General features: G+C 45.2%; 1 protein-coding gene across 20 annotated transcripts in view; it reads left to right on the top strand.

Annotated features, from left to right (window-relative positions):
• The window catches only part of BMAL1 (basic helix-loop-helix ARNT like 1), a 109,831-nt gene that overhangs the window by 3,890 nt on the left and 79,672 nt on the right, over positions 1–26,269 (top strand). For 2 of the 20 annotated variants that reach the window (XM_011750022.3, XM_071075066.1), the window contains exon 1: positions 1,264–1,500. The exons of 16 other annotated variants lie outside the window; for them this stretch is intronic. The gene's annotated coding sequence lies outside the window, so the exon portion shown is untranslated. Of the gene's footprint in view, positions 1–1,263; positions 1,501–25,167; positions 25,537–26,269 lie in introns of those variants that run through there. 2 more of the 20 variants (XM_011750020.3, XM_071075065.1) reach the window with 1 other exon arrangement.

Here is a 26,269-nt window from a genome sequence, read left to right as displayed (position 1 = left end):
GGACCCCTCCTCTGTTCCTTTTCTTGGCCTCTCACCATGGGCAAGTGCCTGGGCTTAGGTGGCAGAAGAATCTATGACTCAGGTTTGGGCTGTGTGGCCTTGGATGTGTGCTTGACTCCTTTGACCTCAGGCTTCTCCTCTTGGTGTAATGGCAGTGCCTGCCTCATTGAGTCTGTGTGAGGATTAAGGGAGATGGTGCATGTAAAATGCCTGGCACACAGGAAGCCTTTCCTTTGTGCCAGCTGCCATTCCTTCTCACCTCTGCCCGGGTCCTGTCACTAGAATATTATTTGTGCTGTTTGTCCTTAGTCTCCCCCTCCCCACCCTGAAAACCTTAGGCTTGATTTAGGAGAGGAAGGATGGAAGAGGCAGAAACACACTTGTGGCGAGCCTGCTGTGTGCCAGGCAATTTACATGTGTCTTTACTTGGTACCCCAGGTTCGTATGCCTCTCTCTTTCCTCCCTTCTGCCAGCCTCCCCCACTCTCCCATCTCCTGCTCCATTCTTAGTACCTGCCCTTTGGCTTCTCTCTCTACCACCTTTCTTTATATTTCTTCTCAAAGTTTTCTCCAAAACTTTGTCTTGAGTTCCTGGGGCCCATCTGCCCATCCTTATTCCTGAGTGGTTGTTCTTGGCCCCTTTGCAGTATTTTTTTTTAAAGGGTCTCACTCTTGCCCTGCCATGGCTCACTACAGCCTCCCAAGTCTCAGGTGATCCTCCTGTCCCAGCCTCCAGAGTAGCTGAGACAACAGGTGCATGCCACCACACCTGGCTAATTTTTGTATTTTTATTAGAGATGGGAGTTTCACCATGTTGCCCAGGCTGGTCTCAAACTCCTGGGCTCAGGTGGCCCACCCGCACCAACCTCCCAAAGTGCTGGGATTATAGGCATGAGCCACTGTGCTCAGCCCCTTTGAAGCTGTTACCTCACTTGTTTTTTTGTCCCTTGAAATCCTTTCCTCCCTCAGCCTTTGGGTCATGCTGGTTTCTTGATTCTCTTCTTGCACCCCTGTAAAGATAAATGTCTGTCCTAGCTTCTGCTATTCATACCATCCATGGCCCGGGGTCCCCTCTTTAGCCCTGACCTGTGTCTCCTGTGTTCTGCTAGCAAGGCCATTGTGGACATTAATGGCAGCCTGTAACCTGCATTTGTGGCCTTGGAGTTACGGGTTTGCAGACTGCTTGCAAGCACTGTCACAATGAGTCCTCATGACATGCTGGAGCCTACATCCCTTCATTCCCCAAGCTGTCCTAAAAGGCAGTTTGGTTGGGTAGTTTAGCATACAGACTCTGGAGCCAGATTTCACATCCTAAGTATTCCCTACTGGCTTTGTGACTTGTGGTCAAGTTTCTTTTGCTCTCTATGCCTTGGTGTCCTCATCTGTGAAACTGGGATCATAGTAGCCCCTACATCAAAGAGTTGAGGTGTGGATTAAATGAGTTAAAGCATTGGAAAAAGCATTGACAAGGGGTGCAACAGGGCCATAAGTGGACAAGGCCGTGAGTACTTAGGTCTGCGTGGAAGGAGGGTTTGAATTGGGGACTTAACCTCAGGGGGAGATAAGATTCGATAAGGTTTAGTCATCTTCGCTACAGGGGAACGTTGAGTACTGGCATGTAATGGAGTATGGTTTTTACCTTAGTACGTGCTGTCCTTTTAAATAGTGTAAACTAATTTTTATCTAGCCTGGTTAAAGAAAGGATGGCTGGTCTGCCTAACTTAATATTTGGCTAATGCTCTACCCACTGAGTTTTGTGCATGTACTGAATGAAGCATTGGCTTGTAATTATTCCTTCAACCACTGTTTGAAATGTGTGACCTGGGCAAGTCAGTTAGCTTCTCTGAGTGCAAAATAGGAATAACAATTATTATGGTAATAGCTAACATTTATTGAACACTTTCTATATACCAGCACATATGTGAGTCACCTCTGCTTATTAACTCATTTAGACCCCATAACAACTCCATGAGGCAGGTACTATTATCCTTACTTTACAAATGAGGTGGTTTTATAAACTGTCCAAGGTCACTCAGCTGTTATGGCTTGGGGCAGGATTTGTGCCGGTGGACTCCAGAGTCTGCCCTGTAACACCCTAGTAGATGCCTACTGGGAGGAAACACCCCGTTACATCCCTTACGTCACTCAGCCGCACCATGCCAGGAGCCTAGTAGGCCGACAGCAATTGGGAACCAGTGTTATTGTTGACAAACGTGGTATGAGCCTCTTTTAGAGCAGGACCGGCTGAAACCCTCCGCATAAGGGACGCAGACCTGGATGCTACCTGAGCAGCAGCTCCAAGGGCTTGTGAGCATTCTCCTCACATTCTGTTGTGCCTGGCTGTCTCTGGCCTCCTCCTGCCTTCTCTGCAGTGTTGCTCTGACCCAGGCCCCCTGTGGCTTAGCCAGCTCCTCCCCAGGCAGCTCCTTGTGTGAGATGAACCTTTTAACATAACTCACTAACCCCACTTCCTAGCCTCATCTAGCCATCTGCAGAGCTCCTCACCAAGGAGGGGACCTTTTCAAAGGTCTCTCACCTTTGTCCTTTTCTCCCTGAAGACAAACGTCCACAACCTTGGTATATCCACAGCCTTGGGGGTGTGTGTGTGTGTGTGTGTGTGTGTGTGCATATATATATATATGTTTTTAATGCCAGTTGTTCCCCAAATACATTTAGATAGTAAGGGACACATTGTTTTATGTCAAGAACCTGTTACATAAAAATGTGTTATATAATGTTCAAATATATACTGCACAGTGAAATTAGATACCACTTTTTTTTTTCAAAGAATAAAAAGATAATAAACACAGGCTGTCCTGAATATAATTAACCTCAGATTTGGGAGGCATGGAAGGACGTGCTCTGCCCTCAGAGCTCTCATCCTGAGCTCTGTCTTTCTTGAGTGCACCAAGAGCAGGACGGATGGGAAGTTGGCCTGAATCTGCCATGGTGTGCTACTGTGAGATGCTCTGGAAATTGTCTTTTTTTTTTGGCGGGGGGGTGGAGATGCCTTCACATCTTGCTCACTTGTATCTTTCTCATGCCTAAGCAGAGGAAAGAAGCTCTTTTTGCCCCCTCATACTTAGACCACCCAGGTCGTCTTCTGACTAGTTTTCTGCTCTGCTTACCTCCTTTCAGTCTTCCCACATGACAGGCCAGCTTTACCTGCTAAGAACAGCCCTGTTGCCAGTGGCATGCAGGTGGCACCCCTGTGTCCAGTCTTCCAGGCTCTCCAGGGTCTAGTCCTGTTCCTCCTCTGCAACCCTGCTTCCCCACCCAACCTCCATTCCCAGCCACAGCCCTGTACCCGAGGTTCAGTTCTCCTTGCCTCTCCGCTGTCCTCTCTAGGCCTCCTGATTTCACACTCTCCCTCTGGCTGGATGGGTCGTTGCTTAAGTTGTTCCCTTGAGGCCTCTCTTCCTTGCCCCTGCCTGCCTTGGATCTCACTTCTCTGTGAAGTACCTCTGATGACATTTGTTCCCTTTATGTGTGTTCTCCTTTTTACTCTTAATTACCAGCCATTCATTCAGAAGCAAGGGTGTGTCATAATGAGCAAATTACCATATCATACCAAATCAGGATGGCCAGTTCTCTCATTTTTAAATTGTTTCATGGCTAATTATCTGTGCTTACTTCCAACTCTCCAGTTTCACTCAGTTACTCTGTCTGTGAAGTTTATTGGATACATAGCACTGTTCTGGGCACTGAGGATACAGCAGTGAACAAAACAAGGGGCCAGGAGGAGGAGGCAGATGATTAATAATGAAACACGTTCATGCTTTGCTGTGACAAGTGCTGGGAGTGCTAGGATGGCAAGCAAATAGAGTAAAGCAGTAGTGATGAGGTATGGTGGGAGGGAGGGTGCCTTATCTGGATCACAGGGGAGACCTCTCTGATGAGGTGACGTTTGAGCTCAGCTCCAGAAAGATCTGGGGGAAAGTATCCCAGGAAGAGAGAACAGCATGTGTAAAGGCCCTGAGGTTGAAAGGTGCTTGATATCTTTGAGGAAAGTAAAGGCTAGTGTGACTCAATTATGAACCGCTTGTGTACACATGTTTTCTGCCTCTTTTATACTCCCTTTAACCCTGAGTCCAGGGTTAGAAAGGCCTTGTAAATACTTGCATACAGAATTATAGCATTTGTCCTTGGTTATATATTATAAAATAGTAATTTACCATACCCTGCTTGGAAGGCTTTTAATAAAACATTATATTGCATATAAACAAATTAAGAGTTTGAAGGGTTTTCTTATAAATGCACTCCTAGCATGTTTCACCAAATATTACTGCTTTAATTGTGTTTAGTGCAGAACTTTAGACCTCTGAATTCTGCTTCATGTGCACAGCCATCTTAAAAACAGGTTTTGTTCCAAAAGTTTATTTGTAAGGCACTAGATGGAAACTTGGGATAAATTTTTCTATAGGAAAAAATGAACTAAATAGTGGTTTAGTTCCTAGGCGAGCCCACAAAAGCTATTTAGTGGTGACTGTAGCTGAAAACATACTGGTTAGTATCAGCAGTCGCCAAGCCCTCTGCTGCTAGACCCTCCTCTCAGTAGCATTGTGCCTGATTTGCTGCTAGCGTTCATAGGACCCATTTACCTCAGTCACTTCTCCTACTATATTTTCAGTCTGTTAAACTTTTATAGAAGGGATGTTTTACCTCTATATCTCTAAGATTTGGTTTCATGTGTTATAAATTTGACAGTAGTGCAGAGAGTAGGGAAAACCCTGGACTGAATGCTGGGAGAGGCCTGGGCTCCAGTCTTGGCCCAGCCACTGACTGGCTGAGTATAACTTCGAGTAAGTTATCCCCTTTGAACTGTGATTTCTCAGGTGCTTTTTGACTGTAAAATCCTGTTGTTTTCTCACCATAGCAGGGGAAAATAGATATACTTCATTGTTCAAACCTGCCCTCAAATGGCTGCCTCTGATTTCTTCTTGAAGAAGTATATGGCACTCAGCAATGAGGAACTCCAGCAGTTCCCATGTGTAAAGCTCTGCAGTGACATTCGCAGTAGGAACCTTGATTTTGATCTGCTATCTTTCTTGATGAGTTGAAAGAAATTTTGTCCCAGAACTTTTGGTCCAGATAAGATTTCTGTGTTCTTGGCCAACTTATCTTCCATATAATTATGTAAATTGTTTTTTCTTTTTAACTCTTAGGGATAAAAATGGTGACTCTGGCTTGCCTGCTTATAAAATATACTTATAAGTGCCCTTAGGGAATGGAATGAGTTTGCAGGAGAGAGCAGGGCTGAAAGAGTGTGGGATCAAAAACAACTTTAAATGTTAAATGCAAAGCTATTTTCAGTACCCTGCTGGAAGAAAAATTTTTTTTCAAGGTTTTAGAGGATAGAAGAGGTTTTTGCTCCAAAGAAGAAAGGAACCTAAGGTTTTGCAGTGGTGAAAAGTACCTGATCTTTTAACCAACTACCACCCTCCCTTCCCACCCCTGAGTTTTGTTTTTGACATCATGAGCCACATTTGCCATTTGAGAGGTTTGATATTTAAGTGACGCTAGTGGCAGGGCTCAATTGGCAGTGTTCAAGTGACTTAGGCGCAGAGTGCCGTGCTGCAAACTTCCCCAGTGCATTCTAGGGTGAGGAATGCCTCATAGGGAGTGACAGAGCACTTTTAGCACTGCCTCTATTTGGTCAGTCGTGAATGGTGTGTTCCTTTTTTTCCTTACTTGAAGGCATAGCAAGCAGTTGGTACAAGAAGCTGTTGCTTCGTGGACTTCACCTTGGAGCTAGAGGGTGGTGTTATACCTAGCCTACCTTCTTGGATGCTGGAATACCAGCAGCAATGTCATCTCTTTTGTTCTCTGCCATATCCCCAGCAATGAAAACAGTGTCTGTACAAGAAAGTCTCTCAATAAATACTTGTTTATTTATTCAAAAAGTGAATTCAGCTTTGGATAAACCTCTAATTTCCTCCACTCTCTAACAGTATAGGCTTATGAGGTTGATCTTGCAAAATACTTTGGTGTTTAGGTTACCATTTCTTTTTGACATCTGTGTTTTTCTTATTCTTCAGGTTGGTCGGATATCAGTGTCTTTTACTGCTGATGGTTGTCCTTGCCCTGCTGATGTTCATCTTCTGTTAACTTCACTTGGCTCCAGGCTGCAGCAAATCTATAGCTGAGCCACATTAACTAAAAGAACATTTGTTCATATTTATTTGGGCATAGTACTACACATTTATTTATTTAGTCAACAAATATCTGTAAGCCTATATGCCAAGAATGTTGCTAGTCCAAAGGAAGTGCAGAAATTGTTGTGACCAAGGAGCCTGCAGTTTCTTTGCCTTGTGGAAGATGTTTGTGAGCATTGTAGAAGGGAGGAGGCTTCATAGAACAGGTCAGGCTTTTACCTTTAAGGATGGTAGGATTTCGATTCTGGAGGATTCCTCCCCCAGACAAGGGGAGGACAGGTATTCCCAGGAAGTGGCTGGGTGGAAACATAGCATAATTAACAGAAGTAAGAATGGACCAGTTTGCATTCATGTACACAGACTTGCCTAAAACGGAAGGTTCTTAAATAATGGTGGGAATTTAAGTTTGGAAGATCACTGAAGGCCCAAACCTGAAGCCATTTTAGACATCTAGTGACTTGCCTAAAGTGACAGCTGGTAAGTGGTAGATCCAGGCTTAAAATAAGGCCATGGGAGCTCTGGACCACTGGCACTGGACTTGGCTTTCTCCCAGCAGTCTCTAGATTCAGGATTTGGGCTTGATTGGGGACTTTCTTTTTCTTTTTCTTTTTTTTTTTTTTTGTAGTGGATACTGAGATTGGGGGTTTTAGAGTCATGAGCTGGAAATGGGCAAGGCTCTATTTAACCCACTCTTTCATTTTGCAGTTGAGGAAACTCAGTGAGGTTAAGTGGCAAGTTGGAGTTTGCCTAGTGAGTCAGAGATTGGTAGGCAATGGAGAACCACTGGAGTTGTTTTATTATGATCATGATTTTAGTGACATGAAATATTTCTCCCTAAAGCATCAATCCAGTGTTCGTGTTCCAGTTGGATTGGAGCAATGAAGGACTAAATGCAGCAGAGACCTGACAGGAGACTGCTAGATTAATCCAGGCAGGAGAGAGAGGAAGCCAGAACTGGGAATTAATTGTCAATTATGTTAATTAGCATGGCTGTTATCAGTCACCCTTTAGATTTCTAGAGTGCGGTGAACATCTGCCTGTGTGAGTGGCTTTCAAGTGTGTGACTCTGCACTGCACTGTGACCAAGATACCTTAGTTAATGAATTCTCCAGACAGAAAGTGCCATTATGGAAGTCGAATGTTGTAAAACAAATGTCCACATTTTCTGGAAAGAGCACCAGATTAGGAGGAGTCGGATAACCTGCATTTTAGGCTGCTTCTGCTGCTTAATCACCATATAGCCAAAGAAAATCACTTAATGTCTCAAACTGAGCCTGACTCCTTTTCTGTGGAACAGGTATTACGATTCTTGTTGAGCCTTTTTCAGTGTATGTGTGATGCTTGTGTGAGCTAAGGAAAGAATAGACATTTTGAAGCGGTAAAGTTGCTTCCTGGCTGCAGGGAGCAGCAGTGCAGTTTTAATAAATAGTGAAGACGTAGTGGCCCTTACAGGAATAGCCTAGGAGAACCAGAAAAAGTTCCCCTACTTCCAGGGCGTGTTTAGGGATCTGGCGCTGTCCACCAGGTGGGTGCTGATGTGCACTATTTTGTTGGATAGGGCCAAGGTTTTTGTTTGTTTGTTTGTTTTGTTTTGTTTTGTTTTTATTATACTTTAAATTCTAGAGTACGTGTGCACAATGTGCAGGTTTGTTACATAGGTATACATGTGCCATGTTAGTTTGCTGCACCCATTAACTTGTCATTTACATTAGGTATATCTCCTAATGCTAGCCCTCTCCCAGCCCCCCACCCCCTGACAGGCCCCAGGGTGTGATATTTCCCGCCCTGTGTCCAAGTGATCTCATTGTTCAGTTCCCACCTGTGAGTGAGAACATGAGGTGTTTGGTTTTCTGTCCTTGTGATAGTTTGCGGAGAATGATGGTTTCCAGCTGCATCCATGTCCCTGCAAAGAACATGAACTCATCCTTTTTTGTGGCTGCATAGTATTCCATGTTGCATATGTACCACATTTTCTTAATCCAGTCTGTCACTGATGGACATCTGGGTTGGTTCCAAGTCTTCGCTATTGTGAATAGTGCCGCAATAAACATACATATGCCTGTGTCTTTATAGTAGCATAATTTATAATCTTTTGGATATATACCCAGTAATGAAATCGCTAGGTCAAATGTTATTTCTAGTTCTAGATCCTTGAGGAATCTCCACACTGTCTTCCACCATGGTTGAACTAGTTTACACTCCCACCAACAGTGTAAAAGTGTTCCTATTTCTCCACATCCTCTCCAGCATCTGTTGTTTCCTGACTTTTTAATGATTGCTATTCTAACTGGTGTGAGATGGTATCTCATTGTGGTTTTGATTTGCATTTCTTTGATGGCCAGTGATGATGAATATTTTTTCATGTGTCTTTTGGCTGCATAAATGTCTTCTTTTGAGAAGTGTCTGTTCATATCCTTTGGGATAGGGCCATGTTTTAAAGATGATTATGTTTCACCCCATAAGCCTGGGCATGAATGGAAAAGTTAGGCATGGATAGCCATGTGAATCTTATCTGCAAACACCTTTCAGGATAGTGACAGGCAGCTGTGAACCAGAAAAACAAGTGTCAGAATCTAGCCAGCTGGCCAGTCTGTCATTCTTGGATGTTTCACCTATCCTGGGGCATTAGGCAGTGATCCAGAGGAACCTTGATTAGCCTGGGGGAACTCATGACTGAGCCAGCATGCTGTCCAGGTAATACCTGGCAGCAAAGCCTGACTGGAGATCTGCCAAACCTAATTTCTGCCAGCATTACAAGTATATTTATTATTATTATTATCGTTATTATTATTAATATTAGTGTCTAACCTTTGACTACTTACCGTATGCCAACAATTGTGCTAAGTGGTCCTGTTTTCTAGTTAGAGAGACTGAAACTCAAAGGCGCTTCAGATGATACATGCTAAGTGCAAAAGCCATGATTCAAACTCAAAACAGTCTCACTCCAGTGCCTGGATGCGTAACTGCTATATTCTCCTTTCTGTCTTTTCCTGGTACCTCAAAATACTTCTTGTCTCTGGTTTTGAGGTTTCTGATTGTGTTTTTGGTTGATGGACTGGTTGCCACACAGAGGCTCAGCTCAGCACAGCTCTTTTTTCTTCATAGTTTGTGACGGACGTCCTCCTGATACTCCGGCTGATGAGCAAATGGATGCCAGTGGTGAATGCAGCAGAAAGACGAGCTCTTGCCAGCTAGTGCGTGTGGGTGAATTTTAAAGACAGCAAAAGAAATTTCTCTAGGTCAGTTTTTCGAAGAGTGGCTGGTAGTGTGTGTTCTGCTTAAAGTTTTCGTGAAGATGTTCATCAAAGTCACCCCATAAAAGCCTTTCAAAGTGCTGTGATTCTGATAACAATACCATAGAACATTCCTGTGTAATTCACAAGTAGTTTTTACATACAATGTCGTGTTTGGTCATCATCACAACCCTATGAGACAGGTGTTATGACATTTCCTCTTGTGGACTGGGAAATTGCTTAGAATTTAAGCAACTGTCCAGGGTTCTACAACTGGTCAGTGGCGGAGGCAGCTTTGTGACTTAATTCACTCTCCATTCAAGTTTCATCTTTGCTTTCTCTATTGAAGTTCTTAAATGTTCTGATTCACTGTATTTAGAAGTCAGCAGGGATTATTAAAGTGAACTTCTTTGTGGTATACAGTGTTACTGAATCAGAGTCAATAAAAGGTCACATGATTGGTTGTTGTGTTAGATTTAATTGATGTGTACTCACTTTGTATGGTACAGAATACACACATATCTTTTGTGGGATATCATTGGTACAACAGCTTTAAAAATCTCAAGGCTTTAATAGATGATAAAACGTGGAGTTTATATTATTTCTTGAAAAAGTTGACCATTGAGTTCTTGGTCAGGAACACAAGCTTCAATTGTAACAGTTTCCATGGAAACATTAGCCTTGGCTTGCATCATTTCAGCTTTCAGTGCCTTTCCTAGGAATGGAGTGAACTGCTGAAAGAAGAGCACTGGTTGTGGTTGTCACTTAGAGCTCTCTCCCCTACTATTTCTGCTGGAGGCTGATTTGCTTTTCTGGGTCCTCTCAGTTTTTCCTGTGACCTAAGCATAAATTGTCTTTGAGATCCTGGTAATCTCATATTTTAAAAGTTTTCCACGAAAGAAAACTGAATGGAACACTTTTTTTCACCCCTTTAAAGTATTTAATTGGTGGCAAGGGGCTTTGCTAGAAGAATGGAGACCTGGTCTCACTCTAGCTTCTTGTCTTAGTTGGGATACCAGGTAAGTCCCTCTGTTAAAGAGACCCACAGGCACAATGGCTGAAACCAGGTAGAAGTTTTCTCTCTCATGTGCTAGTCCCGAGTAGATAGTGGTCCAGTCCTAGTATCTTTAACATATGGCTTCCATTTGATGGCTGAAGGTAAAAACTTACCATCTCCCAGAGGAAGGAACCAAGGGGGCACACATCCAGTCATTTTTAAAGGGAAGACCCGGGAGCCGCACATTCTCTTTTTCCAATGGCCAGAACTTGCAACTACATATAGTTGCAAAGAAGACTGGGAGATATGTTTAGTTGGGAAGCCGTGAGTCTAGCAAAATCTCTGTTTTTATGGGTGGCGAGGGGAATGAATGAGGAGAACTAGCAGTCTGCTGCGTTGTGGTGGCAATGGAAGGGATAAGTAGAATTTGAAGCTGTTGTCAGTAGAGTTGGGAAGATGCCTGAGTCAGGGGTGAGAATCTAAGCAGGCACACAGAAACCAGGGCATGTGCAGCCATCTAGAGGTCAGGGCAGCTCTTGGCTCTGAAACTAAGCAGTGGGGGGCACCCAAGCATGGAAGGGAATATGAATTACCCAAAAGACGTTAGGTTGTCAGTAAAAGGAAATTCACCAATGTAACTGAATCAGTAGAAAGAGCACTTAGACTAGGAGTCAGAAGACCTAGGTTTGAGTCCAGCCCTTTTACTTCGTAACCTGGGGCAAAATACTCCCAAAAATATTTACTTTATTGTTTAGATAATGGCAATAACGGTGATGGCCTTTCCTGCCTCCCAGGCTTAGTGTGAGACCACAGGGTGAGGAAGTACTGTGTAGACTGCAGCCCCATGGAGATGTACACAGTGTCTGCCCAGCCCAGGGCCTGCCAGGGGTGTATTTGTTGAAGTGTGAACTATTAAAAGAGTTAGGGAAAATGCATTATACTAAGGAGATCTTAATCCTGGACAGTCTTCTCTACCAGGCAGAAAGTTTCTGCTCTCCACTGGCCAAGGCCTTGGACATGTGTGTAAAACCAGGTCCCCAATAATCACATGGGCAGATGCCTGCAACTCCTTACTGGGTAGCACATGACATGTAGTATGTCCTTGGCAAGGCCATTTGCTCATTCCTCTGTGTAGGTAACTGAGTGCAACAGAACTCGATGTGAACTAGTCATTTTTAAATGATTTGGTCCATGGGCAGGTTAGAAGATGAAACCTTCCCAAGGCCACCAAAACTTGATTTCTTGCTTCAAAATAATAAGATGCAGTTATAAAATGCTTCTGTTGATTTGGAAAAAATGTGTGGCTTGTTCAAAACAATATGTATTAATAGAAAATGTAACATAAATAAGAGGATACAAAAAAGGGCTTGATGTTTCTATCTTCTGGGCCTAATATTAGTGATTTTTTTTTCCTTTTGGTAGGAAAATGGGGGCTCAGTGGAATAATTAGTCTTGTTTCTTTTTCTTTTAACTTCATGAAGGGTTTGTATTATTCATTTTGTTACTTAAATTGTTTATTTGCTAAGGAAAGCGCTTCTTTCTTGGAACTCTGTGGAGTGTTTTTAGATGGACTTTACTGGAAAAAAACAAGAATTGAAATTGTATTCACAGTGTGCTCTAAACTCTTTTAAAATCTCATGCTTGGATGGAGGAAAATGCACCGAAATATTAATAGTGGTTCTCACCTCATGGAATTAGAGGTGACTTAGGTGACTTTTATTCTCATCTCCTTCTCTGTAGTTTCCTATTTTTCAACAATGAGTGTGAATTACTTTTTTTTTATTATTATTATACTCTAAGTTCTAGGGTACATGTGCACAACGTGCAGGTTTGTTACATATGTATATATGTGCCATGTTGGTGTGCTGCACCCATTAACTCATCATTTACATTAGGTATGTCTCCTGATGCTATCCCTCCCCGCTCCCCCCTCCCCACAACAGGCCTCAGTGTGTGATGTTCCCCTTCCTGTGTCCAAGTGTTCTCATTGTTCAGTTCCCACCTATGAGTGAGAACATGTGGTGTTTGGTTTTCTGTTCTTGCGATAGTTTGCTGAGAATGATGGTTTCCAGCTGCATTCATGTCCCTACAAAGGACATGAACTCATCTTTTTTTGTGGCTGCATGGTGTATATGTGCCACATTTTCTTAATCCAGTCTGTCATTGATGGACGGTTCAGTTGGTTCCAAGTCTTTGCCATTGTGAATAGTGCTGCAATAAACATACGTGTGCATGTGTCTTTATAGCAGCATGATTTATAATCCTTTGGGTATATACCCAGTAATGGGATGGCCGGGTCAAGTGGTATTTCTAGTTCTAGATCCTTGAGGAATCCACAATGGTTGAACTAGTTTATAGTCCCACCAACAGTGTAGAAGTGTTCCTATTTCTCCACATCCTCTCCAGCACCTGTTGTTTCCTGACTTTTTAATGATCGCCATTCTAACTCGTGTGAGATGGCATCTCATTATGGTTTTGATTTCCTTTTCTCTGATGACGAGTGATGATGAGCATTTTTTCATGTGTCTGTTGGCTTCATAAATGTCTTCATTTGAGAAGTGTCTGTTCATATCCTTTGCCCACTTTTTGATGGGATTGCTTTTTTTTTTCTTGTAAATTTGTTTAAGTTCTTTGTAGGTTCTGGATATTAGCCCTTTGTCAGATGAGTAGCTTGCAAAAATTTTCTCCCATTCTGTAGGTTGCCTGTTCACTCTGATAGTAGTTTCTTTTGCTGTGCAGAAGCTCTTTAGTTTAATTAGATCCCATTTGTCAATTTTGGCTTTTGTTGCCATTGCTAGTGTTTTAGACATGAAGTCCTTGCTCATGCCTGTGTCCTGAATGGTATTGCCTAGGTTTTCTTCTAGGGTTTTTATGGTTTTAAGTTTAACATTTAAGTCTCTAATCCATTTTGAATTAATTTTTGTATAAGGTATAAGGAAGGGATCCAGTGTCAGCTTTCCACATATGGTTAGCCAGTTTTCCTAGCACCATTTATTAAATAGCAAATGCTTTCTCCATTTCTTGTTTTTGTCAGGTTTGCCAAAGATCATATGGTTGTAGATGTGTGGTATTATTTCTGAGGGCTCCGTTCTGTTCCATTGGTCTATATCTCTGTTTTGGTAACAATGAGTGTGAATTACTTTTGTCATCATGAAAGACCAGTTAAGAATTAATCTCACAAATTAACACTCTCAAGCCAAATCACGAATTTTTATTTTTCACAACCTGGCTTGGACTATAAACTGTCACACTATCTCAGACCTATCCATATTCTTTTCTGAGTGAGGCATTGAGGAACTTATTATAAAGATGATGCTTTCCTTCTGGAAGTCAAGAAACAAGCCAAGGGCTTGTAATGTGTTAGGAAAGATGTCCTGAGTAACTCTCCTCCTGGAATCTGACTAGCCTTTATTATAGTTACCTAAGGAAATGAGTTTTGTGGGTTCCCTGTTCACTGTGTCACCATTTTTTTTCTTTATCCTGTACTCATATGTACCTCAGGGTCCCCAGACTTTCTTATCCTGGGATTGCATGACTTTGTCCTTGGCTGTCTTGAGCCCCTGCCATTTCCAGTGTCCTATGTTCATGTTCACAACATTGTTGATTTGGCTGTGGCTTCTTCCCCCGGTGTTCTTGTAGACTGAAGAGAGCACATTGCTGTCCGTGTCCCTGTGCAGCTTCCCCTTCCTCTTTATCATTGCTCAGGTGAGTGGCCTGAGCAGTGCTCCTGGGATGAGGTGAAGAGAAGCCATCAAGACTGCAGGGAAGGGCTGGGGTGCTGAGCTGGCTGAGCTTTCCTGGGGGAAGGCACTGGGCCATCCATCCAGCAGCAGTTGGCCCACAGCTGGCAGGGCAGGCTCAGGAGTGGCTCTTGAAGATGGCTGCTTGGTGTTTGAAGACAGTTCCCAGGGCATGCATTCATCTGTTGAACACCTTCAATGTGGCAGCCTCTGTTCTAGATGCTGGCTGATGACCAAGGCTGACATGGCCTTGGCTGTCATGGGACTTTCATTCTAGTGGTAGAGGGAGAGAGAGAGAGAGACGATTAGCAGGGAAATCAATGAAGAAGATAATTACAGATTGTAAGAATGGTCCCAGAGGGGGTTACAGGTACCTATTTGTAGAGAAGTGGGGGAGGGGGGCAGAGTTAGGATAGGAACCTATATCCCTGATTGCAAGGTCTGGCTCCTTCTGTGTCCTCTGGGCTTTCTGGTGGGAAGGGGGAGGTGGAGGAGCCCCCCTGGGAGGGCTGAGCTTCTCCCATTCAGCCAGTCTGGGCCAACCTGGGGCCTTCAGATGGAGATAGCAAAGGTTGAGGGCCTGAACTAGGGACTAACTCTCTTGGTCACTCCAGTTACCCATCTCTAGACTGCCCCAGGTGAACAGCCATGTTTTTTAAAGAATGAGGAGCAAATTTGCATACAGGAGTCCAGATTTATGCATGCTGTAGCTTTAGTCTGAAGACAAGCTTATAGTTTCTCCCCTATTATTTTCAACTTTTAATGAGATACCAGCATCTCAGTGCCTCTCCAGCAAGGATATTGGGCTGGTGTTTTCAGGGAACAATTTTCATTAACTCCACCTTGCCTCCCTATCACCCAGCCACCCCCAGACCCCTTCCTGGTGGCTCAGAGTCTGGCCTTGGCATGCAATAAGAATATTTTTGCCTTGGTGTTAGCCTTTCTGAAACTCTTGATTACCAGTGCTCACAGGACCTTTCTGCAGCACTGTCTGCTTGGCTGTGGACTACCCAGAGGAGCTTGGTGTCAGGCAAACTTAGGCGATTTCCCTGAGCATCCTTGTTGAGTCTGCCTTTGTACTTCTTTGTCAGGTCTAGAGGCTTGGCCGTTTGTCCTGCTCTATTGTCCCCTCCTTCTGGGAACCCTCAGGACCCTCACTCCATGGAGACCCAGCACCCTTCCTCCTGGAAACATCAGTGATAGGGCTTTCCCAGCCCTTTCCCCCATCTTCCTTTTCAAAGAACAAAGCCTTTGAAGCTTGTCTCTTACCTGTCCAATGCAGTATGGGAATCTGCAAGTTCTTTGCCTCCTGAAGGGGTCTGGAGAATCACTTGGCTTTTAGAGCTTTCCTCACTCCTCTCCCACCCATAGACTGATTTTAACCTGAGAGTAAGTCATTCATGTTGTGGTTGAATACTCCTTCCAGGCCCACTAGAAAGACTCTTTGTTACTAAATTCTGTTTTCTTGGGAAAGGGGAGCTTATTACTATCTCATTTTGTTGGTTGTTATTACCCTCCTTTAAAAATGTATCTACATACAGGCATGTGTGTACCTACATGTTTCTGTATTTCCCTTGTGAATGAGGCCCTCAGAGGGCCTGGATTTAAACCCTGGGAGTGGTAGTGACCCTTTGGGAAATGTATTCTTTTTGTTCCAAATCTTCTCTGGCTCAAATATGGGAAGTTTTGTTTAGCCGTAGTGTCATAGTTTCTCCCAGTTTCTAAGATAAGTATGGGCTCACTGTAATCAGCATGCAGACAAGAATATGGCCATCAGCCCTGCCCCTTAAATTCATAGTCAGACTCAGTGGGGAAGCCGTTCCTGTCCCACCTTGCGCTTGTGGCTTTGTCAGCCTCAGGCGGTTCCTGCAGTGTCCCCCTGCCTGTGACAGTATTGTCAGGAGTTATTGGTATTTGGGTGCTGCTTGGCCTCAGGGTGCCAGGGCTCCCATGTAGAGTGTGCCCGCTGCTGTCTTTACAGCCCAGGTGTCTCTGCAGTCCTCCTCTTACATAGCCACAGCACAGTAAAGTACATCTAGTTTGCGCTGTAGTAAGCAATTTTATTTAAAAAATTAGTTTAATACGTAAATGGTCCCTTAGTTCGTTTGAATGGCTCCCCTCTCTGGCTTTGGTCTGAATGAGCTACACCTGGCTGGAGACCCCTGCTCCGCTCAGCGTGGAGTCACCTCCCTGCGCTAAGGAGGAAAGGAAGAAGTTATTCTTACCTTGGTTTTGAGACAAGACAAGCCTGGAGAATGCTATAGGGATGAAGCAGTCGCCCATTTGTCCAGCATCAGTTGAGGGTCTACTGTGTGCCTGGCATCATAGGAAGCCTCTGGAGTGCTGTGAGCAAGAAAATAATACCTGATTTATGTTTTTAAGGGTTCTTCTGGCTGCCTGTGGGTCGGCGGTGAGGAGGACAGGAGTGCAGCAGGGAGATGGGTTAGGAGGCAGTTGCTGCGGTCCAGGGAGCAGTGCCAGCTTGGGGACTGTTGGTGGGTATTGGTGTGAGTGTGGGCAGGCCGCAGATAGGCCTTCGCCCATTGGCCTTGCCACGTGTCCCCATGTGTCCCTAGGGGAGGTTTTGGGCATCCCAAACCATGAGCCTGCCCTTTCCCAAGTGTGCTAGGACCTGCCAAGCTCCTGCTCCATGGCCTATGCTGTTCATTCCATCTGGAATGCTCTCTTCCCCCTGTTTTTCCTCCTAGCTGAGTGACATTGATTAAGTGACCAGATCTCTCTTGAGCCTCATTCTCTTATTCTGTGAAAGAGTGCTCATGGAACCTACTGCGTGGGACCATGAGGCTAAGACTGTAGTTGAGTGTGGTGATTGCAGTAGCCTCCAAAGCTGTCTCCTGCTTCCAATTTCATCCTGCTACTGTGCATTCTTTACACAGTGATCCTGTGACCGAGGGTCAGATCAGGGCAGGCTTCTGCTCAGAACCCTCTTCACAGTAGCTTCCTGTCCCAGTGAGAGGAAAAGCCAAATCTTAGCATGGCCCTCAAAGCTTCCTGGTACTTCTGACCTCATCTGCCACCCCAGGGCCATGGTGTATGGTTGATCATGCTGGGTTCTGCACAGCTCCTTGTGGTGCATGTAAGTGGCACTTGCTTCCTCCCCAACTTATGCATTGCACAACTTGCACAGCTGTATATGCTGCTCCTACCTGCCCCTCTCTAGCTCTGCTCCAGCCACAGTGGAATCCGTGTTGTTCTTCAAACACACCAGGCATGCTTCCTGTTTAAGCTCTTCCTACTGCCTGCTCCCTTGGCCTGGAACATTCTTCCCCCAGAGGTGTGTATGGCTAGTTAGCTCACCTTCTTCAGGTCTTTTTTTCAAATGTCACCCTATTTAAAATTGTTCCATCTGGGTCACTGCCCCCAGATGTTCCCTTTTTCCCTTTCTCTATTTTTTCTCCTAGCACTTATCACCATCTAATATATTTACATTTTCCTTATTTGTTTATTTTTATTTATTTTTATTTATTTATTTTTATTTATTTTTATTTATTTTTTTTTCCCAACAGAACATAAGCTTGATGCAGGCAGGCACCAGTGTTAAATTTTGTTCACTGCTGTATCCCCAGTGCCTGGATTAGTGCCTGGCATTAGGGGCTCAGTGATGCATGAGTGAATGAGTTTGGATGCACACAGGTAAAGTGTTGGAAACAGTGCTCAGCACACAGGAAGCACCCAATACATGGTTGCCAGTATTTTCATTGTCTCTGTTAATTGTCCAGTCTCTGGCTCAAATGTGGCTTTCTCTGAGCCTTTCTGTAGTCCCTTCTGAGGCTGAATTAAATCACCACCACCTGTGCTCTGTGTTACCCTTCACTTTGCCTTCTCTGCTCGGCGTTTATCACACTGCAGTAGTGGGGCTTACCTCACACTTTTTCCTGTTCCAGTTGGAATTCCTGTGGGGCAAAGACTGGCCTGTTCAGATTTGTATCTCAGGCAGTCTGCGCCCCCAGCTGGCATGTGGTGGGAGCTTAGGAAGTGCTTGCTGCTGGCGGCTGTGGGAGGTGGAAAGAGCTCTTTAATCCATCAGGACCCTTACAAGGGGGCCTGGCTCCAGCATCACTGCTGTCTGATGTTTGTGCCCACTCCCAAGGAGTGTCAAGGGAGAGCTTGACAACCACCTAAATGAGAGTCTCCAGTGGTACATTTAGAGCAAATTTTGGAGAGAGGAGTCTCTTGGATGACAGCATCTAGGTGACCTGATTGTTTCACATATAAGAGTCTGGCTTTTTGGCTACTCAGGCTTTGAGAGGTTGGGGTCATTCCAGGGAGGCAGTGTTAAGACCCATGTATTTGGAGGTGGCTGGGGCAAGAGGGTGCAGGAGAAAAGGCTTGAGCTGGCCTGTAAGGGATCTGGGTTGGTGAAGGGAGCATAGCTTCTGGGGGTGGCAGAAGAAACAGGAGAGCTGCCCCTGCCATACCTGGGGAGGGGTGAGTGCCTTGGGAGGCATGGTTAGGTAGGTGGTTTGGGGCCGTCGGGGGAAGACTGTAATTCCAGGGCAATGACTATGGCCTCTTGTATTTGGCAGGAGGGGTCCACACTGGGGATTGTGGTGGAGTGAGGGAGAGGGCACTGGGAGAGAAGCTCTGGAGTCATTTTCTCTTCCAGAGGTGGAGTTGTCTTGTGGACCTGCACATGGCACGCAGAGCCCATGCTCTCAGGCACCTTCGGGGTGGCAGAGTTTCAACTGAACCAACAGAGGACAAAGGGCTGAGTAGTCGGAGGCCTTGGCTGAGATGCCCAGTTTCTTGGTTCACTTTCTTTACCTGTCAGATTAGCAGCAAGCAAGCAAATCCCTCCCGCCTTTGCCCAGCATTAGCCTCAGAGACTTGGGAAGACCTGGGCCTTCAGGTGGGAGTTTGGTGGCCACACTGGAGAGTGCCAAGCTTGACATTGAGTGTCCGAGGGGCTGCAAGTTGTTCGCTCATCCAGAGATGGGTTCATTCTGCAAACGTAGGAAGAGTTCCCTTCCCTTTCCTCTTGGCTGTTTGGGGATGGAATTTCTGAATTGACCTTGGCCTTTCCCTAATCTTGGCCTTTCCCTTGCACCGTGGCCTCTTTACTCTTAACATTATGCCCCAGCCCTTTTCCATGGGTCCCTCGTCTTCCTTATGGCCATGTAAAATGGCTGTATAATATTCTATCAAGGGAATGTTTTCAGTAAGCCATGAGCTTGTTATGGAGCATTTAGATCGCTTCTAATTTTTGCTCTTTCAGCTAATGCTACATTAAGTCATCTCTGTGTATTATGGAATCATTTCATTAGTTGGCATTTGTCTAGCTAGTGGCAATGGCCCAAGATTTAATAGAGAATCAGAATTTCTTTTTTCAAGAAGAATGTCATGAGGATATATCAAAAATTTACTTAAAATGCTAGGAATCATTTTTGTTGGGGTTTTCATGAATGAGGAAGCAGGGAAACAGTAACATGAAATTAGTCGTAAGTGAAAGGCTGTGTGTATACAAGTAACTCGTGACTTGTTTATTCCTGAGTGTGGAGTGGAGCCAATAAATCCTTGGAAGCAGCAATCTACCTGTGAAAATCAAAGAGATCTGTATTCCTGTGTCTGATGAAAACATAACAAAATAAAATAAACAGTGATCTCTTCTTAAGGGTATTTTTAGAAATGCCCTAAAACAAGAAACAGTAAATAAGATTTCCGAGAAAAAACACGTCTCCTTAATTGCGAGTGAGCTTCTCTGGAAATGCCATTTAGTAGTGGAAGCAGGTTGTAGACTTGCTGAAAGGATTTGATTTTTTGCTCATTAGGAAATAACTAGAATGAAATTGACAAATAGCACTGACTTGGTCCCCAGTACTGCTGAGCCTGAGGTATGTGTTGGCTTTGGAGCGATGGGGAAGGCTTCCTCTGACTTGCTGATTTGTTGTTGTTGTTGTTGTTGTTTTGAGATGGAGTCTCGCTCTGCCAACAAGCTGGAGTGCAGTGGCGCAATCTTGGCTCGCTGCAACTTCTGACTCCCTGGTTCAAGCGATTCTTCTGCCTCAGCCTCCCGAGCAGCTGGGATTATAGGCACACACCACCACACCCAGCTAATTTTTGTATTTTCAGTAGAGTCGGGGTTTCACCACGTTGGCCAGGATGGTCTCTATCTCCTGACCTCATGATCTACCTGCCTCGGCCTCCCAAAGTGCTGGGATTACAGGCGTGAGCCCCCACACCTGGCCTGTTGTTGTTTTTATTGTTTCAGTCTCTGGTGGCTTATTATATAGACTTGGTCTGTAAGCTTTGCATTTCAGTTTAAACCAGCAAATGTTTACACTATATAAGGTTGCAAGGAATAAAACTTTAGGGAGAAAGAACCCAATGCACCCGTGTTTCTGAGAAGCTCATGACCAGGGAGTGGGAAGGATAAAGCAATGGTTATTCAAGGGAAATTAAGAAGGGGGCCCTGGGAGAAGTCAGCTCCATCCTTTTAGAGAAGGGAGGAGTTCTGCCTCACTGCTGGGCAGGATGGGGCCAAGAGGCAAGAGAATCAAGAAAGGTTTTATGGAACTGGTTGCGTTTGTCAACACCTTGAAGGACAGGCTGAAATGGAGGCTGGACATTCTCAGCAAAGGTAAAAAGCCTGAGTAGAGGAGATAGAGACGGAAGGACATGGGGCAGTGTTTGGGATTTGGCTGAAGAATCGGATGCCTGTAGTAATGGGCATAGTAGCACTTTATGGAGAGTATCAGGTACCAGGCATGGTTCTAAGAGCTTTTTATGTAGTAACTCACTTAATCCACGCAATGAACCAAATGAGGTACTGTTATTACCCCATTTTACAGATGAGGAAGCTAAGATATATAGCAGTGAATTAATTGCCCAGTATCACACTGCTGTGGAGCCAAGATCAGACCAATTTCATCTGGCTCCAGGCTCTGTGCTTCTGACCATGAAGCTGTCCTGCCTCTGATTTGGGGAAAGAACAGTCACTAGAACCAGAAAGATGGACAGATGCCATATGTTTAGAGGCTGGGATTATCAACATTCAGGAATACAGAGGTGGAAAAGAGACCAGAGTTGGAGATGAGGGGGATTGGAGAGGTGGGGATGGGAGGAGGGTTTGGTGAGAGCCGTGAGGGGCCACAGGAAGACGAGCTTTAAGAAGTTTGTCAGTGAGGCCCAGGGCTGCAGAGAATCCCAGGAGGTGAGACCTGAGGAATAGGTCTGGGCCAAGGAGAAAGCTGTGAGGGCATCGGGAGAGGGGCAGCAGGGTGACCCAGGCTGGAGCTGCTGTGGCGTCCTATCCTGGCTGCAGGGTGCTGCGTGTTCCTGGGGGATCATAGCTGTTGATGAGTATCACTGTCCCTGTCCTCTTATCTGTAGAAAGAGGTGAGTGTGACAGAGGAGGCAGGTGAGAGCTGGCACTGCTAATTTGGCAAACCTGGTGACTTTTCTGCAGCCTAATGATTTTTGAAAGCTGTTTACTGTGCTGAGGCACAAGTGTGACTTCCCCCATCTAAATGCTGTGCAATTGCTATTTTCCCTGGAAAATTGGGCCCATGTGGGCTCTGTGTGTGGTTTATTTGAGTTCCATTTTTATAGCCTTATTACCTTGTCCCCATGATGCAAGAGGCCTCTCTCTTTTCTTGAGCTTTGCTGTGAAAATTGTTTCTTAAAAGGCACAAAGTGATCTCTCGTCATCTGGGTGGTGCTCGCTCCACAAGCAGCACTTTTCTGCAGACTCCACATACACTTGTCATCGCCCCTGCCCCCACTTGGCAGGTTCCTCTGATTGTTGGCAATTTACTGAGAACTTTCAAGCAGCTCTTGAATCTCACTACCTAGGTGTTTGTCTTGATTTCTTCTGGAAGAGTTTGTGCATGTAAATATCCATTCAGCCTCTTCCTCTCTGAGATGTTGCCCTGCCACTGACCGTGCTAGGACCCGAAACCCAGTCTTGTCCTCTGGCCTCAAGCTGATTAACAATAGCAGTCGTCATGTACAGAGCCTGAGCAGTTACCAGGCACTAAGCTATGGCATTATGTTCATGATCTTAATTATTCCCAATTTCTTTGAGGTAGGTACTGTTACTTCTCCCATTTTACTGATAAAGAAGATGAGCCTTAAAGGGGTAGAGTAAGTTACCCCAGGTCACACAGCTAGTAAATGGCAGAGCTGGGCCTCAGTGAGCCTTTCTAACCTTGGAGTCCATGTACTCCATTCATTCATTCATTGGCAACAAATGATTGCCTGCAACAGGCTGAGAACTGTTGTAAACCCAGGGTGTACAGCAAAGGGAAAAAAGGCAGAACTCCCACCTTCAGCTTATATTCTAACTTGGGGAGATAGAGATCATATAACAAATGACATATACATTATGCTATGTGGTAATGACAACTATGGAGAAAAATGAAGCAAGGAGGTCAGATGGGAAGTGGGAGGATTTTGAATAGAGTGGTCAAAGAAGGCCTCTTTGAAAGTACACCAAATTGTTAAGTTAACAAACCCCCAAATCTCAGTGTAGCAACACAACAAAACTGCACTTCTGTGGAGAAAATTTCCAAAGTGACTTCTCCTGGTTAGCAGGCAGCCTTCCTTGCAGTCATTGAGAGACCTAGACTCCTTTTATCTTGTGTCTCTGCCTTCTTCAAGGGCTTTAGCTTCCTTTCCATTCAAATGCTGGAGCGTGAGGAAGAAGAGAAGAGGGTAGTTTGTGAGGAAGGCTTTATGGACCCATCTGGAGGAAGCATCCCTCCCTCCCACCCACTGGCCAGAATTCAGTCACATGTTCACTCCTGACTGCAAGGGAGTCTGGCAAAGGAAGTCTAGCCATGTGCCCCCTAAAAAAGGAAGTGAGTTCTGGTGAACTCATGGCATGTTGTGTGTTGCAGTGAGTGAGGTGGAGAAGTGAGCTATGTGTTTAGCTGGAGGAAGAGCATTTTATGCAAAAGGAACAGCAAGACAAAGCCTGCTGGAATGGAGTGGGGAGGAGAGGAGAGTGGGAGCAGATGAGGGCATGGAGTTGTGGGGGGCAGGCCATTGGGGTCTCTGTAAGGATTTGGTTGCCTTGGGAATGGCAAGAGGAGCCAGAACATAGAGTTTTGAAGGAGGAACAACAGCATCTGAGGCATGTCTCACAGGGCTCACTCTGGCTGCTGTGTTGAGAGTGGACTGAGGGAGCAAGGGGAATGCAGGGGAGAAGCGGGCGTTTGTGGTTGTTATCCAGGTGTGTGACTGGAAGGTTTGGCCCTGAGCTGGGGTGGTAGAGGTGGGGAGAAGCCATTAGATTTGAGATCTGTTCTGAAGGTGGGCCAGCAACTTTTGCTGTGGGATTGGTAGTGGGGCATGGGGGAAAGAAAGGAGCCAAGATAATTCTGAGGTTTTGGCTTTGCCTAATGAGTATTAGTCTTACTTCCTACCCTCAGAAGCAAGAGGGGAAATTTTTTGGAAACAGATATCTGAGTGTTCTCTGGGCCCTGACCTGTCCTCCATAACCTCTTTCACTCTGCGGTACTTTTTTCGGCACAGATGGGCAATTCGCATTCATGACTAAGCTTTCAGACACAGGGAGGGCACTTGGAATCCCTCCTAGCACACAGCAGAGGTGAGGCAGCACTGAGAATTGTCTCATTTTCTCTGGGCTCTTTGGGTCAAACCTTGGGACCCCTTTAGAGGGACATGGGAGGGACTGAGTGTGCCCTCTAGGGGGGTGAGATATGCCTACTGGAGTCTACTTCCAATGCCTGCAAACGCTGGTGACACCCTGGCTGAAGGGTAACAATCCACGTGTGTTTGAGAGTGGGAGCGGAAACTGTTTCCCACGTACTTCCTTTGGCAGTCATGACCTGCCAAGGCTGAAACTGGAGATGGGACTTTTTAATAGACCATGATCTCACTAGGAGCATATGGGGAAGAAGGTTCATCTTAGACATGGCAGGACATGAGCTGTGAAAACAAATAGTGCACACCTACTAGATGCTGGGTCCCCGCTAGGTGTTTTATTTCACTGGAGAGCAAAACAATATATCATCCCTGCCCTCATGGCACAGACGGCCTCAAGTGGCTAAACCACAGAATGGTTAGCTGAGAGAAATTATAGTTATTTCTTTTTTTTCTTTACTGATTGCAAATGGGGTTGTATTTTAAATTTTGGTATCCATGTGTTCATTGCTAGTATATAGAAATCCAATAGATTTTGTGTTTTTATCTTGTATCCTACATGTTTACTAAACTCACTAATTAGTCATAGAAATTTTTTTTTGTTTATTCCTCAGGATTTTCTGCATAGACAGTCGTATCACTTGCAAATAGAGAGTGTTTCATTTCATCTTTTCCAATCTGTATGTTTTTTATTTCCTTTTGTTGCCTGAGTGTGGTGGCGAAGACTTCTAGTCCTGTGTTGAACAAGAGTGCTGAGAGTGCGTATCCTTGCTTTGTTCTTAGTCTTGGGGAAAACATCAGCCTTTCACCATGAAGTGTAAGGTCAGCTGTGGGTTTGTTGTAGATGCCACTTGCACTTTGCTGGCATCGTTGTGAGTAGGACTGTGGGTTTTGTGTGTGTGTGTGTGTGTGGTGTTTGGCTGAAATACAGTGGTTATTATCTACAAGTTTTCTGTCTTGAAAGAGGGAGATTTGTTGGGGTATTTTCTCTTTGTGCTCTTTGGCATTTCTGGGTTGCCAGTCTCCTCAGTTCCAAGTCTGAGCTATATGCAGAAAAGGAAATGCAGGAAGCTCACCACTGTGTTGTTCCTTGGGTCCTGAGGTCACAGCTGGTCTACCTTCTTCAGTCTGCCCTTTGGAGTCTTCTTACAGTCATCTAGCATAGAATGCCCAGGGATTTTCGTTGTTCTTAGCAGGTGGAATCGGTGAAAGTGCACCTGCTCCATCCTGCTGGGAGTGGAAGTGGTTGGGGGAAATTGGAGCATATAGGTCGGGGCTAGTTTAGATGCAAGGGCTCCATTCTGTAGGTGCAGGAGGGCCATGGAAGCCCAGCCCTGACAGCAGTGGGAGGGGGATGGGAAGAGGGGGAGTGGAGAGAGCCCAGGTGGCTGCTGCCTATGTCCAAGCAGAAGGTCCTGAGGTCCTGGCTGTGACAGTAGAACTGCAGCAGAAAGGAAGGACAGGAAGTTCCATCAGGACAGTGAGGAAGTGCAGGGAGACCAGGTTGGTCTGAGGTTTCTAGCTTGAGCAGCTAGCTAGCTCTGAGATTACAGAGACAGAGGGAGGGGTCTAAGCATGGCAGAGGCGTGTATTCTAGGCATTGCAGAGCAGATCTGGAAGACTGGACTAACTGTGCTTCCCCTCAGGGGAGGCTCCACAGAGGAAGTTTGGCTGCTGGAAAAAAATCCAGGGAGTGTGCTTTCTGGGCAGAGGAAACAACGTGGGAAAAGGCACAGATACAGAAAACGGCGTGATGGGCCTGTTGGGACTCCAGCTAGCTGAGGCGTAAGTGGGTAGTTACTGGTTCCATGACTGGGAAGGATGCTGTAGGAGTGCACAAAAGAAAGAAGTTCTGGAATGCGAGTTGATGCTGCCAGCGGTCCATTTGGCTCCTTGCCTTCTGTTCTTTGTGTGTTGGCATCAGACCTCTCTACCGCAGACAGGCTGCTCTGCCTGAGGGGCTATAGCTGCCAGCAGCCTCAGTTTACAATCCCAGTGAAGGGGGAGAGCCTTTCTCTACATCTAGGTATCAGTTTAAGGGAAAGACTCTGATTGGCCCAGGTTGGTGATGTGCCTGCCTTTGGACCCATCACTGTTGCAAGGGATTGGAGAGTTCTAATCTAGGCCGGATCATCTGCCCACCCCCGCTGGGGCAACCAGAGTCTTTTAAAGGAGAAGGCAGACAACATGCATCTAGGGAAGATAAAAAAGACTGTTTACCATGGCTTACTATAATAGATTGTGAAGAATATATAATATGGCAGTGTAGGAACTCTTCACAGAGGTTAAAGCAAGGGACTTGATCAAAGTTAGGTTTTAGTAAAATCATTTTGGACCCTGTACGGGGTTGTGGTCGGAAGTGAGTGATAAGAGGTGTTGAGATGGGTTCGGAGGCCACTGCTGTAGCTCCAAGGAGCACTGATGATGCCTAAACTAGCTTAGAGTCCTGACTTACTTTATTTGCACTTCACCTCCAGCCACAGCATCAGTGAGGTGGAGGACAGGGATAGAGTCCTAG

This window comes from Macaca nemestrina, chromosome 12 (assembly GCF_043159975.1).
Source record: "Macaca nemestrina isolate mMacNem1 chromosome 12, mMacNem.hap1, whole genome shotgun sequence".
Classification (NCBI taxonomy): Eukaryota; Metazoa; Chordata; class Mammalia; order Primates; family Cercopithecidae; genus Macaca; species Macaca nemestrina.
The sequence above is the reverse complement of the archived record's forward strand: the minus strand, read 5'-3'. Positions and strand labels throughout refer to the sequence as shown.